Here is a 17126-nt window from a genome sequence, read left to right as displayed (position 1 = left end):
ACCCTGGTCTTAGCAGGCTTAGGGGGGCTAGCTTAATGACTCAGCACTTTGTAGATCAATTAAAGCCCCTGATTAAGCTGTAATTCAACTCTTCCGATTGTCTGTGTCTAGACGAGATTAAAGCTTTAAAGTTATCAATAAAGGTTGGAGACATTAACACTGTCGCCTTGAATTGGATGAACGTCAATCTAGATTACAGATAGACTTTATATAGCGTTTTAACATTCATACACTAAGAGAAAAAGCAAAATGTAGAATATTAAAGGGTTACTTGGACTGAACCTTTGAGGGATGCCTCAGTAATGTCTAGAATCATAGAACAGACGCTTTCCCCATCAGAGAGGATCCCAAATAAAATCCCTTCAGGTAACAAATGACCAAGAACCCTTGAGGAACCCTGTTTTAAAGATTGTCACGCATTAGCATATTTGTGCTCAGAAAGGCGCTTCACTTCACTGGTGAATCAAACGAGTCCAATTCAATTTTTTTGTTATGGTGATTTTAACAGTAAGGATAGTCTTTACAGAAATCTGGATGTAGGATTAGATCCGTTATAAGGAAGCCAACGGCAAGGAAAACTCCCTGAAATAACAGGAAGAGGAAGAGACCTTGAAAGGAACCAGAGACAAAAGAGAACCCATCCTCTTCTGGGTGACACCAGAAAGTGGGATTATAAATCATTACTCTTCTACAAGGATATAATATAAAGGCAAACAGTACAGTGTGCATTGAAAAGATGTTCAGTACAAGCAGATGAAGAGTGAAGAGCTCTGGGATGAGCACAAGCCATTTTTTTATGATTACAGCATCAGTTCTTGCATTGTGAACAGCATTGTGAATGTCTTTCAAATTGGCTATTGTGATATATATATATATTTTTTAAAAAGTCATGCATCATCTCCAAATGGCGCATTAATTAAGGTTATTATCTGTATTCCGGATCTTCCAGGCGGAAGCGTTTGGGCGCGATCCATTAGCATGGACTGTGCGATTTCACATTTGCACTGAAGAGCCTCTGCTGATCTTTTGGACATGTACAAAATGGTGGATGGCCAAAGCAGTGTCCTATATAGTGAGTAGGGTATGAGTTTGCACATTTTTCCAAGATGCTTTTCAGCCCTAAATCCCCACTTGCCAGCACCAGCCAGTTCTGCCAAGAGAATAGCTAATTCAATAGTTGTCTTGATTATGTGCGACTGAATTACACAGCGATGACGTTATCCAAATTCTCAGTTGCTGTTTGGATGTGACCACGGTGAGTGTGCAATCTTATTCCTGCTTGACTTATTGGAGAAGAAAATGGATTTCTGAACACTCTGTCAATGTCTCTCGCTTTTTTAAAAAAAAAAAAAAATTGCGATGTAGACTGTAGAACCGTTAAAGATGTAGGAGGCATAGGAAGATGCTAATAGCTAAAGGACTTACATAAGCATTGAGATTTTATTGTGATGTGTATATCCATTCAGTCATCTTCATTTTGTCCTGGTAACGGTCGTGGTGGTTCCAGTCTGTCCCAGGAACATTGGGCACAAGGTGGAAATACACCCTGGATCGGATGCCAGTTGGTATTTGTATGGATTTTCTTATTAATGGGTAAGATTATTGTAATATACCACACTCACACTCAACACAGTAGTCTTTTTTTTTTTTTACAACCCTCAGTCATGGCCAGAGAAGTTATGTATGCTACATAACCATTTAAAAGCAAATTGTCATTCATCCTCCGTAAAGATATAAAGCAACCTGGGGGAATGTAGGCCTGAGTCGTTCAGAGCCAGAGCAGCTTACTCAGTCTGCCGGATAAAGCTCACGCCTCAGGATGGCCAGGGGTCATCTGCACTCAAGAACAAACTGTTGATGCCCTCGGCTCTCTCACGCTCCCGCCCTCTCTTTTATTCGCTATTTCTTCCCTTCCTTTACTCTCTCACTGTGTCACAACACAATTTGTTTAAACCATACTCTTATATCTTCTCCCGGACTCTGGAGAATGGCTTAATGCTACAGATGTCCAGTCCACTAAATAGAGAAATCACGCTGGCCTTGATTTTCTGCCTCAGGCTGTCAAGCACATGCAGGGTAGTTTGTCGAACAGGTAAAGCACAGTTTGAGACTTCTGAAAAGAGGAAGTTTGAGGTTGCTTTAACATGCAGACTCCATCGTAAGCCGGTATCTCCAGAACCACATCTGGGGTTCAGGGGTGAGAGTTATTTTCACCAACTTCCTCCCCGTTCTGGAGTCTTTATCTCTTGCACTGTGTTCATATCGACTGTCTTTCGGAATAAAAGGAGATGAGGGCACTGGAGCGCTCGAGGACATTTCTCTGGCAAGCTGCCTGGCATTGTGCTTTGTTTTGTACAGCACTGGAAGGTCTACGAGTGAAGGAGATCATTAGGAAGAACTGTTTGATACATCTCCCTACCTGTTTGACCTTTCTTTTTATATTCAAACCATTTCTGATCTCACCAAGTGAAGAATCGCCGTTGGATCTCTGGTTCTGTAATCCAATAGGAAGCATCTTCTGAAAGTGTAGTGAGAAGATCTTTACTACGAGGAAAAACCCCGTGTTCGGTTTCTCTTCAAAGATTCTGTAATCCTTATAACGGTTACGCTGGAGCTCGATCGAAGTTCTCACCTTCTAATGCCTTAAAGGCAATATTTTCCTTCATAACACCTTATCTCCTCAAATGTCTTCTAACCACTCTTTTCTTTTACTGTATCTATTGTCTCTTTCCTTCCCTTTTCCCTTTGCTCTCTTTCTCCTAAGTATTCAGCTCTTGTCTTGTGTGGAGATTTTGCACAGACACGTCTGGCTTTAGGTAAAGTGCTGTCCCCAGAGAGCGTGCTCCGCAGCCCCCGGGTCGCCACCACCATGAATACATTATCGTCCCCCTATTTCCATTTGGTTGCCACGGCAGCAATTTCCGAGCCACCAGACGATTAAGACGTCACTCTCTGGCTTGCAAACAGATCTAAATGTCCGGATTCCATGCTCTCCTCCCTTTTTATGAAGTGCTTACAGAAGCACTTTTACGGCTACGTTTAATGCTAATCTGGAAGACCGGAGTGCACATAAACGTGGTTCAGTTACACCTCCTTCACTGCTCATCTAACTGTTAGTCCATTTAAACAAGGCTCAGACATCACTCCAATTTGGAGTGAAATGTTCTGCTTGCTTTATATATATATATATATATAAAAAAAAGCTAGCTTGTTTACCTTTTCTTTTTTTCATTGTTTTATTGTTTGAACTGAAAGGTGATGTATAAAACATGGTGCCTCAGGTAGACGATGTTGGCTAGGATGCCATGTCCCCTTAAATGGACAGCCGTGTGCATGTGCCTAACACTTCACTGAGCAATCTGTCAACATGTCAGCAACACATGTTTTGTAAAAAGTCTCCAGTGGGAGCCAGGGGAAGAAAAAAAAAAGGCTGCTCCTGCCAGACCAGAGAGAGGAAATGCTTTTTTCCTCTTCTCCCTCTCTTTCTCTCTACCTCTCTCTTTCTCCGAAGCAGTAGATTTTCTATTGCTAGTGTGTGTTCCCTGGAGGCCTCCTCCCTCCTTCCTTGCACTTCAGAAATTTGAACTGGGGGACCCTCAGGGAGGGTCTCCTACTTTCTCTCTTTCTCTCTGCCTCTCCCTCTATCGTCTGCACCGAGTGCCTGAAATTGTGGAGGTATATTGTAGCTGAGTCCCCAAGTGGTCTTTTCTAATACCTGAGTTTCTGGAGAAGCTGGAAATTACCGGCAGGCACCTCTAGGGACTCCTTTTTCCACACCAGGAAGGGAGCCCAACTCAGCAGGGAAGTTGCTTAATGCATGGCTGAAATAAAAGAATGTCTGACTGACGGGGGCCATGGTGCTAGTTTTTTACCCCACCCCCACCAGCCCTCCCCCACCCCTCCACTACCACTACCAATTCCCTTCCATCTTCAACCTTTCCTCACTTCTTTTTTTTTCCCCCCAGTCTCTGGTAGCTTAGCTTTCTCTTGTATGTGAGCAAGGCTTGTCTTTAATAAACTTTCGGTGCAGCGGGTGCCGGCAGACAGCTCAACAAATACCCTTGGGTGTTCCCTTTTGTCTGAGCAACAGCTTTTTGTTATGTTCTTGCAAATTTGATTTCTCCTACAGTCTCGCTCTGGCTTGGCCTCTACCCTGCAAGTCTCACTTCTAGTTTTGCAGCATTGTCTTACTTTTGCTCTATCTGTTTGTCTTTTTCCTTCTTCACCTTGCTGCTCTTGAGATATATATATATATATATATTTTGTACTTGCAAGTGTAATTTGTGTGCTCTGTCTTTCTGCTGTTTTTCCATTGTCCTCCTCCATCTTGCTCATAGCAAAAGGAAGCTCATTTATTTAGCGAGACTATTGTGCACCACAGACTTAACTGGTGTGACTCCCCATAGTGATCCTGCGTGCCAGTAGACCTCGGCGTGTACGACAGCAGGTGTTTCAGGCATACATGCCATTATGTCACCATTTGCTGCGCTGATTCACCGCGATTCCCCTGCTAACGTGGGTTCAGATTTCCGTCCGTGCATTAGGATGGATTTCTATCTCTGTTTAAAAAGCCTTGGTGAGGTTTTAGTGTTCAGGGCCAAACTCTTGTCTTTCCTACCTCTGGTTTTACCATTATGTTCTAGATGGCATTAGGCGTAAATACTTAAATATGTTACATGGTCTTAAATGTAATGCTTCTAAGGTCGAAATTTTCACCGTATAATTAATTATATATTGGCTACTATACATAAGAGAGGAAAAAGTAGTCTCCACAACATTACATGTAAGTGTAACTGGAAAAAAAATTATGGTATGATGTGTCTTTCTTTAATCAGTAAAAAAATACTGTTGTGGTATAAGAGGAATAAAACACTTTGGGACATAATCAAGTTCACGGTGGTAACATTAAGGCTTCATCACATCATGGATTATTTTCTTCTCACAGCATGCTCTTTTAAGTTGTAGTCTTTAAGAGTATTTTGTTTTGTAATAAACATACGGAATATTTGTGAACTGTTAGTGGAATGCTTTTTTTGTTCTACAGTAATACCTTTGTTAATAATCACCACGGATGTACATGTTTGTTAATGACCCGAATCCAAAGACGCATTTAAACCCAGACAAAGCACGCAGTACAAACCTCGCTCGGTGCGCCAGCCTGCCTCGGCTCTTGTCTCCACTCCGGTGCTGGTGAATAATTCAGCCTTTTCAAGTACAGAGTCCTTTTCCTCTTAATAGGGATGCCGCATCTGTTGTAAGGGCGAAAACAAACCGAGCACACTGGGGGAAGATGGGAAGGGATTCGGGATTGGAGAGGGTCAAGAAACAAGTCGTTTTCTGCTGTAAGAAAAGCTGCTGACTGGCTGGCATTAATTAAACCCTTAAGAATAGAGGTTATCTGAGGCCTAGAGAAAGCATGTGTCTTGAGTGTTGAGATGCTATCCACTGCATCCTAATAAACAGCCCCTGGAACTGATCTGGTGATTCCTGAGGGTGCCGCCAGCTTCTGTTCATTCCGCTACAGTTTAAAAAAACTCTGAATTCGGTTCAGGGTCCACGTCTTGATTTTGTAAAGAAAAGTGTATTGTAAACAGAAATATGATCTTAAAGGAATACAGGGTTTTAACGTAATCTCTATACGTTGCATCGGAAGCATATGGATAATTACTATGGGCAAGAGATTCATGTTTTGCCTGGACTGAAGAAAAACAAATGAAATCCTGTTTACTCAAAACTCACTTATTATTGAGATCTAAGGGCAGTCCTTAGATAAGGCGAGTCACTAAACATTAACGTGGAATGCACGGTTTTGTACGGCACTTCCAGGGTTTCTTCAGTCACCTTTTCAGAGGTGTTTACACCTTACCAATCTAGTTCTGAAGGTGCTTGTACCTAACTAGACTTACTTTCAGACTTTTTATTATATTACTCCATTGTTGGAAAGTCTTGCTGTCTGGCTGCTAGAAATCTCTTGCTAGCAGTGTTGGCACCTTTAAATTTGGCTTGGGTGTCAATACATTTCACCTGTGACAATATAAATAAATGCATTGCTTAATTTGAAAGGTGTGGAATGTCGCTCGGAAGTTTAAATGTAAATCTTTTTATACACCCAGATCAGCATGTGCTTCCATAATTTAGCACAAGACAGTGTATACCCAAAGTTTGTGATCAATGTGAATTTCAACATGACATTCCAAAAATAGCCGCTAGCTTGTACCGAGGCAGTTCGGATATTAGCATAACTGAAGGATCATTTGTGTCTGCTGTTAGTTTTATATCCCGTATGTTTTCTAGTGGAGTGCATATATTAGAGTCATCTAGCCTTTGCTAAATGAGTCCATGGGATTATTCATCTCTACAACGCTTCTTCGTCCAGACTGAGACTGATGTAGAGGCTTCGGTGGTTGTTTGTATCCTCCCAACTGTTCATTCAGTCCATTTTACAGTATATCCAGGGTGTTTTGAGACAACCAGGAGAAACGTGCGCCATTACCATGTGGTGAAATGGGTCAGACAAGGTAAAAAGCCCAATCCCAATCCCATCACCCTTGTGTCAATCACACCTATCCATCTGTCCGTCCTCTTTTTCACACGTGGCCTCTTGAGGACTGAAGTACAGCAAGAGTGTGGAGTTTTGGAGGTAAAAGATGAAGATGTTTATTCATCTGGAGTGTATTAGTATGATGAGAGCTCTGAGGAGCAGGAGGTGAGGAGGACAGCTGCAGCTAGCGCTTTATAGAGTTGTGAGAAAAGATTTGGAATTCATTTGGATTTCTGCATGAATTGCTCGTAAAATGTTAATGAAATCTTTTGTAACGCCCAACTTTCTACACAAGAAGGTTAAATCTGGAATGCTAAACGGTTCTTCAGATAAATCGTTCCACAATGTAGAACCCTACAATAAAGTGACAGAGATGGTTCGTTTTTACTGAAACGCAAATTTAAGGTAGTTCACTTAATACAAAATTGGGTGGCATGGTCACACAGTGGGTGGTGTTGTCACCTAACGGCTCCCTGGTTCAATCCCGAGGTTACTATCCGTGCTTAAGTTTCTCCCATTGTTCTCCATGTGTTTCCTCCGGGTTTTTCATTTTGCTCTCGCTTCCCAAAAAATCATGCCGGTAGGTAGATTGGTGACTCTAAATAGTAGCCTCTAGGTGTGAATCAGTGTGAGAATGTGTGTGCATCATACCCTGTGATGAACTGGCTTTTGATTCAGTGTATATTTCTGCCTTACACCCAGTGTTCCTGAAATAGGCTCTGTATCCACCAAAATGATGACTGAATGAATGAATGGATGAATAATAGAAAGTCAGCGGTTTAAAACGGAATTTAGGCGTTTCAATCAGTCAGGGTGTGGATTTGATCGGACAAGTGAAATATGGCCTAATTAATAGAGCTTTCAGAGGACCTTGGGAAAAAGAAAAGTTTGCAAAACATTTCTAACGGCTCTGAACCGATGGAGCTCAAGACAGACAAAACCACAGGATGACAGCTCGGGATCTGAAGGCATCTATTACACCTGACAACTTCTGTTGAGACAACCGTAGGAAAAACAAGACTCTCACTGATGTCTTCCCAACTTCAATTTACAAAAGAACGTCAATCTACACGATGCCACGTTAAGAGAAAACCAAACAATGCACAGTAATGCCAATTCCTTATCCTTTCTGGTAGAGAGAGAATGATTTTTCTGGAAGAAAATTGCGATCTATAACCCAGAAAAGCTCAGGTCTTGCACTATGACAGGAATAATCCAAAAACCCAAGGGGCCCAAACAAAGGAAATTTTGTATAAGAGGCTAAGTCAGAGGTTTGACCCTTTGGGAGTGGGGTGTGGCTACATCTTCACTTCCACTTCCTCCAGATGCAGTATCCTTTTCATGCGCCGTGCCTTCACTTTCCGACTTTACACTGCTAGTCGTGATTAATGAATGAACCGTAGCGCTAAGCTGATTTAGCCTACAACATGTTCTCATATCTCGCCTGTTGTCCAACACATGAACAGGTACCGTACAGTTTATCAACCTCTGCTACATCAGTTGAGTTAATAATTGGGAAGCTTTCAAAACAACAATCAGCAAACTGTTATTTATAGTTGACAACAATCGGGGCAGACCACAAGAAAATGAATAGTGCGCCTTCTATGCATATCTGTATTTGTATCTGTTTGGAACGCATTACCTGTTATAAAATGAATGTCTTAATATTCAGTTACATCCCGACTAGGTATGAACCCAAGGATACCGAAGAACACCAGTTTGAAAATTCCAGAAAAATTCCAGATTCACTCTAAAATCATTTGATGTAGCAATAGTGTGTTAGCTGAAGAGTATAAGATGACAGCATCCGGTTATCTCCAAATGATTCATGATGGTGGGGGGTGAATTACAGAAAAGAGAAAAGATAAAGGCATACCAGAGGTGGTGTGGAGAATGGACAGTGTGCTTTTATTCGTTTTTTGAGCCCAAAAAAAAAAAAGGAGGTGTTGTGCTGTTGTCAAGGAGAACTTGAGTTTACTTTGCTCCTGGTCAAGGCTAATTATTAATGAATGCAGTTTTTGTTCAACCTTGGCAAAGTGTCAGTGCTTCCTCTCGCTCGGGGGTGGAAATCTTGACATTTAAGACAGGAATGCGTGAAAAGACACGGTCTTGCTTGGGCTGACAAATGTGTTTTTTTAAGATCTTCTTCCTTTTTTTTTTTATTCTGCCTCTCTTCTCCGGCTCTTCCCTTGATGATGCTTGTTTTGCTCTTGCCCTCGCGTTCGGACTGTCGGCTGCAGTTCTCACGGTGACAAGCTGGGATGCGATTGACGAGGAATCAAACCCGGGGCGAGAGAGTTTTAATCAGCTGTGGGGTGAAGGGTCACTCTCCTTCAGTGAATTCTAATTCCTTCTGTCTGCTGCCTATGCCTGGCTGCTGCACTCCGGATAGCCATATTGCTTCATGCCTCCTGGTGCTACACATCTACAACATGTCTGCAGTTTGGTGAAGTCTTAAGTCAGCCTATAAATATTTCATCCTGCCAAAGGCAGAGATCCCAGTTTTCCTGAAACGTCTAATCAGGTGCTGTTACGCTCTGTTCAACATTTTAATCTGCGTTTTGACCTTGTGTTCGAGAAGAACGACGCGTTCGTTGGCGGTTTAAATTGGAATGTTGACTGATGTTGCAAAACAGTAACATTTTGAGAGTTATTTTAGGTGCAGAAGATGTATCTCTTTTTTTTTTTTTTTTTTTATTTTTTTTTATGTATGTAATTAAGTTTAAATGATTAAGTTATTTCACTCACTTTCAATAAACGCTTTATCCCGATCAAGGTCAGGGTGTATCCAGACCCTTGTGCAGGATCACTGCGTGTTAGGCAGGAATACGCCCCCAGATGAGGTGCCAGTCCATTGATTAAAATAAAATATTAAAATATTACTCATTGCATCCTACTGCAAAGTGAGTATCAGTGGAATGGAATATACTGGAATGGAAATTTTTATTTTTTCCCTCCACATTTTAGAATAATAATAATAAAGTCATCAAAACTCTGGTGTAACACAAATGGAACTATGGGAATTATGTCATGATAAAAAAAAAATTTTCAAAATAAATCAAGATAATTTAGTATTTTAGCATCTTCAAAGTAGACACCATTTTTGCCTAGAATTTCCAGAAATGTATTCTTGGCGTTTTCTCGACCGATTTCTTGAGGAATTTCCCTGAGATGCTTTTTAAACAGTATTAAAGGAGTTCACACCGACGCCGGACTCTTATCGGCTGCTTTTCGGAAATATTTCCGAGTCGTCTGAGTCGTCCGTTTAAAAGAATATTTTTTTTGTAAATAAAATGTTAGTTTTCTAATGAAAGAAACGAATACGTCGGCACGATTGTATTTTTGCCGACGACACCGACTTCACACGTTTAATCACACACCTTCAGATCAAAAGGTTTTTATCGGGATCATGAGAAACATTTCAGTCGAGTGTCCACAAACTTTTGACCGGTAGTGTATTAACCCATGCGTCCACATTCACGAGCAGTCAGAGGGGTTTATCATACTGCCTATACAGACGAGTGACACATTCAAGGGACATCTGAATAAGTGAACGGCGTGTCACTTCGGTGACGGATATCGCTCGGTGGACTGTGTTTCAATAAGGTCTATGGGAAAGACATCAGGAAATAGAGTCGGAAATTGTGGTCGAAAGAAAACAGAGCTGTTCTTCACGTGGTTAAGAATACCAATATCGCCATGGGAGCAAACCACGTGTTGGTTTTTCCTTTAATTTATCAAATTGTGTGAGTTAAGGAGATAAAGTATTACTACTGATCACAGAGCCACCATTGGTGTGTCCATCTGTTTTTTTTTGTTGAGTTTTTGTTGTTTTGGTCCGGGTCCTTTAGCCTCAGTTGTCGATGAGCCAAGGCTGTCCTCGGGTCCCAACTGTCTGTCCTCACGTTGGTCCCGCTGGGCGAGCAAACGCTGGCGGGCCGTACCACACTGGGGGACAGAGGGGGACAGATTGTCCTCCCCCCCGGCCAGCCACAGGAGACAGAGGCCCAGCCAAGGTCTCAGGCGGAGCTCACTTCCTGTTTGCTCGCTCTTACCTGACCCTGGTCAACTGCTTTTCCTCTGGCTCAGCTTCCTTAGGAGAGATCTGCCCAAGGACAAGAGGCTCCGGGGACAAACACACACATGCTTTTTTTTTTTTTCATTTTTCATTATTATTTCTTTCTGTGGTATCTCAGTTAACACATATATTACTGTAGATTTGCTATTGCTGTGTCTACAGCTTAACCTTAGTAATGAAATTTGTCTCATGTTCCTATTATTATGGTCCTCATAAGGAGGTGAATCCACCCCCTCTCTATCACACACAGGCAATGTGTTAGTGATCACACTGGCCAGGTTGGTGTATACCTCTTAACCCTCATCTTCTGTTTCCTCTCTTCAGCCCAAAATGACCCACTTACTCTTTTGCCTAAAAGTGGAACAATACTGAAAAAAAAAAAAAAAAAATATATATATATATATATATATATATATATATATATATATATATATATATATATATATATATATTTCCCAACTTTATTTGCTTGGTTTGGGTTTTTCTAAAGAACATGAATCAATTTTTTTTTTTTTTAAATAAATAAAGTCACAATTGCAGAGATTTAATTAAGGCCATCTGGACATGAAAGTAACACAGTTAAATAAAAAAAAATGTTAAAAAAAACACCATTCTTTGTGAATGTAAACCAAAGAAATGAAACCGAAAGGGGATTTTTAGTCCCTGTACACACACCTGGAGGAAATTACAGCTGTGCGTGCCTGCATGAGTGTATTTCTATTAATAAGTCTAAAGATTGAGATTTGTTAGGTATTTTAAGTAAGGAATAAAACATTTGTGGGCGTTGCCGTTGTAGGAAAATAATCAAGGATGGGGTGGTGTGATGGAGTGGAGTCAATTCAATTCAATTTTATTTGTATAGCGCTTTTTACAGTGGTCATTGTCTCAAAGCAGCTTTACAGAAATATATAAACACAGGATACAGATTTTAAATGTGTGAATTTATCCCAACTGAGCAAGCCGGTGGCAACGGTGAGCAAGCCGGTCACTGTTACCACCCAAAAACTGATGATTTTTTTTACAAACAAAAGCAGCTTCCGAAGTGTTTCCTTCCACTTACGCCACATCACTTATGTTATAACAGCTATAATCAGTCGTTCACTCACCAGCGCCTCTTGTGTCTCTCTTGAAGTTGTCATGTTTCCAAGGAACCACAAAATGCACTTACAGCTTTACCTCTGACTGTTACAAAGCGCTGACACTGGAGTCTCCTTCCACCAATGTTAAATAAATGTCTTTTTTTTTTTTACAGAAAACTTAAGCATATTGATAATTACAGACGTTTTAAAAATCTGTTCATGTGGCGCGTCTGCCATGCAAGTCCCTGTGTAAGTTGTTACAGGTTAGAACGAGTGCATAAATATCAACAAGTGGAACCACTGCTGTTATAGAAAATCAAAACCACCTGACCAATCAGAATTGAGAATTCAACAGCACTGTGGTATGAAATAAATTGTGCAAATTGTATCTTTGGCATTTTAAGGATATATATATATATATATATATATATATATATATATATATATATATATATATATATATATATATTTTATACTGTTATAACTATGTAATTTGCCTGCCAATGATTGTATGTGAGAATATATAATATTACAACAAGATATTGTTTAAAAGCATAAACAAAAAACCAACTAAATAAATAAATAAATAAATAGGGTCTAATTCGATTTTTTGGGTATTGAAAACTTTTTAGTTTAATATATTAAAAACCCAGACTGGCCGAAATCGTATAATTTCAAAGTTAGATGTAAAATCAAAAGAGACAGCACGTGATGGAATTTCTGTTTTATATTCTGGATAAATGATCAATCCTGGCAACCGCTCAACTAGATAAGCACCGTGCGAATCACCAGTACTGCTGACTTTTCAAAAATCAGGCAATATTCACTTATCAGGGTTAAAAAAGGACTTGTTTTATGATTTGTATGGTTGCTCCAGAAATCACATCGCTTTCATGATATTGTCTTGGGCCAAAGCTGGACAAGAGCAGGAATTCTTCATCTTGCCCAGGTGGATGTTCCCCAGGTCCGCCTTTGCTGGAAAAAAGCCGGGCTGGGGTTAGAGGATGAGTGACTGCCCTAGTTTTTCCACACTGCTCTGTCATTTTTCTTCACTTTCCTGGGCAGCCAGTGGCGCTTTGCACAAGACATTGACCAAGTGCCTGTGTCCAGACTGGGACACGATTAAATGTGGACAAAAGTAGTTGATGAGACAGAAATTGAACAAACTGCCATAAAGAGAGTGCTCCTTCAAAACAGCCCGAGTGTGTGTTTGTATTTGTGCCATCGCAGGTTGTTTATTGTTGCCATGGCACTCCTGAAGCGTGTCACGTTGGCGTGCATACACAAAGACACGGGTACACACTCTTTTCTCTTTTGGAGTGACTTGATCGATGACTGGGAGTGACATTTCTCAGTAGTGTGTAAAGAACCATATTGTGTTTGCTTAGAGCCAGAAATAGATAGATGGATAGATGGAGAGAGAAGGACTCAGTCAGTCATTTTTTTTCTTTTTCTGCCAATTGCATTTCAAAAAAAATAATAAATAAATTATAAGAAAAGGATAGAAAAGCGGAATTGAAATGAATATATTGCAATAATAAAAAGCAAAGAAAAACGTGGAAGAAACAAACAGATGATAGAATGTCCCTTGTAGAATAAAAGCCCCAGTTTGTCTTTCATTTCGTTTCCATTTCACTGATCTATTTCGATTTTTTTTTTAAAGCATTGTTTGCTAACCATGCATTTTTGATAGAAATCATTCTCATCTATTAGACATGAACGTTAACAGATGTTAAAAATGAATAAATGAATCACCGCATTTTTTTCTTCAGAGCCATTTGGCCACTGCTGGTGTTCTAAGCTTCAAAAGTCCTGGCACCTTGAACATTCCACTGATCTGAAAACACAATACATACATACATACATACATACAAAAATAAAAGAGCTTGCTTCTGAGGTGATGCTTTCTACTCCCTCTGTTTTTGCTCAATTTATGATAAGTGGTTGTGTCACATACAGCATTGCATGCACTACTGCTGTTCAGACTCTGTGTTGTATCTGGGCTTTGGAATAGGAGTTGCTTTGTGGTGACACATCAGCAGCCTCCAGGGGGATATTCAACATTTTATTTCTGCTTCTGTGAAGACGTTTTCCTTCTTCTCACAGTATGAAGCAAGGTCAAAGTTAGACACGTTGACAGCGTTTTTTGAAAATTAATGAATAAACACAAAAGCACACACAAACATATATACTCCGAAACACGCTTTCTCCAACATTACAGTGAATAATGTCAAATTTAGTTTCGGGACACATAAAAAGAGGATTGAGAAGAAAAACAAAACAGACCTGTTATCCTAGAATGGTCCTATTTCTCATTTATCACATACATTTGCACTGAAATGTACTGCTAATGTTAGCTAGTTGGTTATCCTGATATGTTTGTGTATCTTCCTAACATTTCGCCCTATTATATAATATACATAACGGAATAAAGAGAAATGTACAGTTATGTCTGTGGACTAATTAGTGACTACTAAGTTATATTTAGAATGAAAACAAACCCACCGTCCACCACAAAATACGGTCCTTTTTACATTGTGGTGAAAGGCTAAAGGTCGTTCATTAAGTAAGCAAGAAACTCAGGTGTTAAAATAATTTCCGAGTAGCTACGTGTAATTATGTACTGAAGGATGTATCATGTGGTACTTTTAGGTCAAAACTCCTTTTTGTTAGTTTATGATAAGAGCTCATTCTAATTAGTTTAGAGTCTAATTAGAGTAATCCTAATTGAAATATGACACGTCTACACCCTACATACATTTCTGTATGCAAGCGGAATGCCACATTATAAATATGGGGGCTTAGGTGTTGCTCCATGGCCTGCCCTTCTGTAGAGCTTTCCAACTTTAGGGGGTAGCCTGTTCACTTTTCTATAGAGGTAAGGTGTTGTTGCTCCATGGCCTGCTCTTCTGTAGAGTTTTGCAACCTTAGGTGCTGGCCTGTGGACTCCTGCTCCATAAGGCTTTCCACTTGTAGCTGGCCCCCATTGATCCCCATTCGCCAGAGTGGATTTCCCTTCCAAATAGTTAGTGGCCCAATACATAGGGCATTCAAACCTTAGGGGGCAGCTTGTGAACTCCCCTTCAATAAGGTTTCCAACCTTAGGTGGTGGCTTGTGGACTCACCTTCTGTAGGCCATTGCCAATCTTAGGGGGCAGCCTGTGGAATCCCCTTCCATAGGGTTTCTAACCTTAGGTGGCAGCTTGTGGACTTGCCTTCAGCAGGGCTTTCCCAAACTTATTGGGCTGCCTGTGGACTCCTGTTCCATAAGCCTTTCTAAAATTTTATGTAGCACACCGTGGACTCCCCAACCTTAGGATGCAGCCTGTGGAATCACCTTCCATACCTTCTATGGTCTACCCTTCTGCAGGGCTTTCCAACTTTGGTGGCAGCCAATTGACTTTCCTTTCACGGGGATTTCAAACCTTATGTGACAGCCCAAGGACTCTCCAAACATAAGGATTTCCAAACATATGGAGGGTTCAGAACCCTTGCTGAGGAAGAGGCATCAACCAGTCTTTAGGCCTGTTAAGACCTGCAGCGTCTGTTGGTGTTCATTTCGCATCTACACTCCATTTCAAGGTTTAATTAGATTGATGCTAGTTGTAGAGTCCACTATATTATGCTAACTGGGTGTTATAAAACCAGAAAAACTTGTAGACACTGAAAGAGTCAGTTAATCAATTCAAGTTCCTACTCACCAATTGGTGGAAATCACTGCAATAACTACTTGTGTCTCATGATGAAATTATTTATTAAAGATGATGCCAAAGCCTAGCTAACTACTTTCAAGGTGTGAGAACATCACCTAGTGTTACCTTGTTAACCCAGTTGTGAGTCTGATGGCAACACTTCAGAAACTGTTAGCTGCTTAATAGTGCAGACTTACACTTATTATTGTAAACTGCACTAATGAGAGAAATAATGAATCCCCTCAACCCCCCCCCACCGCACAAGCCAAACACGCATACACACACATACACACACATGCACAACCCCACACTTCAAGTTAAGGTGCCATTTTTCACAGCAGACAGGTGTGCTGAATGTGATTCTCTCACCTGTTCTTTCACATTCCTCCAGTTGCAATCACAGAGCAGGAGTTAGAGGAGTTTTTAGCTGAAGAGTGCAGCAATTAGCAAACAGCAATGCTCATTAGCTCCCTCACAGCCCAGAGCAACACCCTGTTCTCCTGGTGTCTTTTTTTTTCCATTTCTCCATCTTACTTTTCACTTTCGCTTGATACTTTACCACAGTAACGGTCTGAACGATGTTTCCCTGTATATTTGAAGGAAACTAGCGTTAATGCTTTTAGGTAGCATGTTATCCAAAAACAATGGCATCAATCATTATGGCAGTCGTTATAGTTACTGCTAATTGTAACATAACGCTGCTATATAGCAGGACATAAATTGTGATGGCAAATCAAGACATCTTTTGTGACATGTTCATGTGGCAGGGTTCAAGTATAGACATCAAACACTGCCGCTATCATGGCCCTTGTATACAACTAGATGTAAATTGTCACGGCTATTCAAGGGGTCATGTTTATGATGTCAGGTTAAGTGTTACTCAAGTTCCAACTGCTTCCATTATTTTAAAACCGGAAAAAAACAAAAAACAATGGGAACAACATCTGGCAATTTATGTATATGGCTTTAATGAAAATAGATTTCTCAGTCAGAGCAGCCAGATTAACAGTTCTGTCTTTGTTATTTTTCATCACTTAAATGATGATCATAATTATAGCTTGCATTCACTAAGAAGGATCTGAGTCTGTCTTCAGACCAAAACAGTCATTAGAAAACAGTATACTACATGGGGCAGCCTTTATTGTTCGAGGAAAAATACAGTCTATCTAGGCATCCAGACTGGAATACAGGGAGTGTTTGGTTGTGTGGGTGTTTTGATGGGGTGGGCATGTGCCAAAGTGTTTGTGATGTGTTAAAAGGCTGAGATTCTCAGCATACTAAGCAGTCTACCTGAGATCTGATTGTCTTTGTTATCTTGTAATCTGACCAAACCAAGAGAAATGACATGGCTGTTGTGACCAGCTGAGCATGTGAGATTGTTATACACCTATTTGGTCTCTTCCCAAATGCTCTCCTACCAATAAATATGCTGAAACAGATGTCAAACGGGTATCCAGCTGTCCTTGTGCTGAACATTACAAATGTGTTGTTTTGCTCAGAGAGCTAGACTACACTGTGTGCCAAAAAAATAAATAAAAAATTTAAATGCAAGGGGCGGGGGGGGAACTTACATCATGAAGCAGCATCAGGCCCTAAGATGGAGGTCTTCCTCCAAGGCTGAGACAGGCTACTAGCCAGGGGATGTTCAGGAAGGCTTTGGCAGTTCAACAAAGCCAGGCCTTCAGCTGTGGGGTGGAGGTTTGCAGTGTGCAGCATCCCCTTTGGCTGGCTCACAC

The 17126-nt window shown here is 40.7% G+C and overlaps 1 protein-coding gene across 8 annotated transcripts in view; it reads left to right on the top strand.

The window, feature by feature from the left end:
- Positions 1-17126, top strand: part of LOC128610390 (zinc finger protein 521) — a 138064-nt gene that overhangs the window by 40163 nt on the left and 80775 nt on the right. The gene's annotated exons all lie outside the window — the stretch shown is intronic.

This window comes from Ictalurus furcatus, chromosome 7, assembly GCF_023375685.1.
Source record: "Ictalurus furcatus strain D&B chromosome 7, Billie_1.0, whole genome shotgun sequence".
Lineage (NCBI taxonomy): Eukaryota > Metazoa > Chordata > Actinopteri > Siluriformes > Ictaluridae > Ictalurus > Ictalurus furcatus.
Note: the sequence above shows the minus strand (reverse complement) of the source record. Positions and strands in the feature narration are given on the sequence as shown.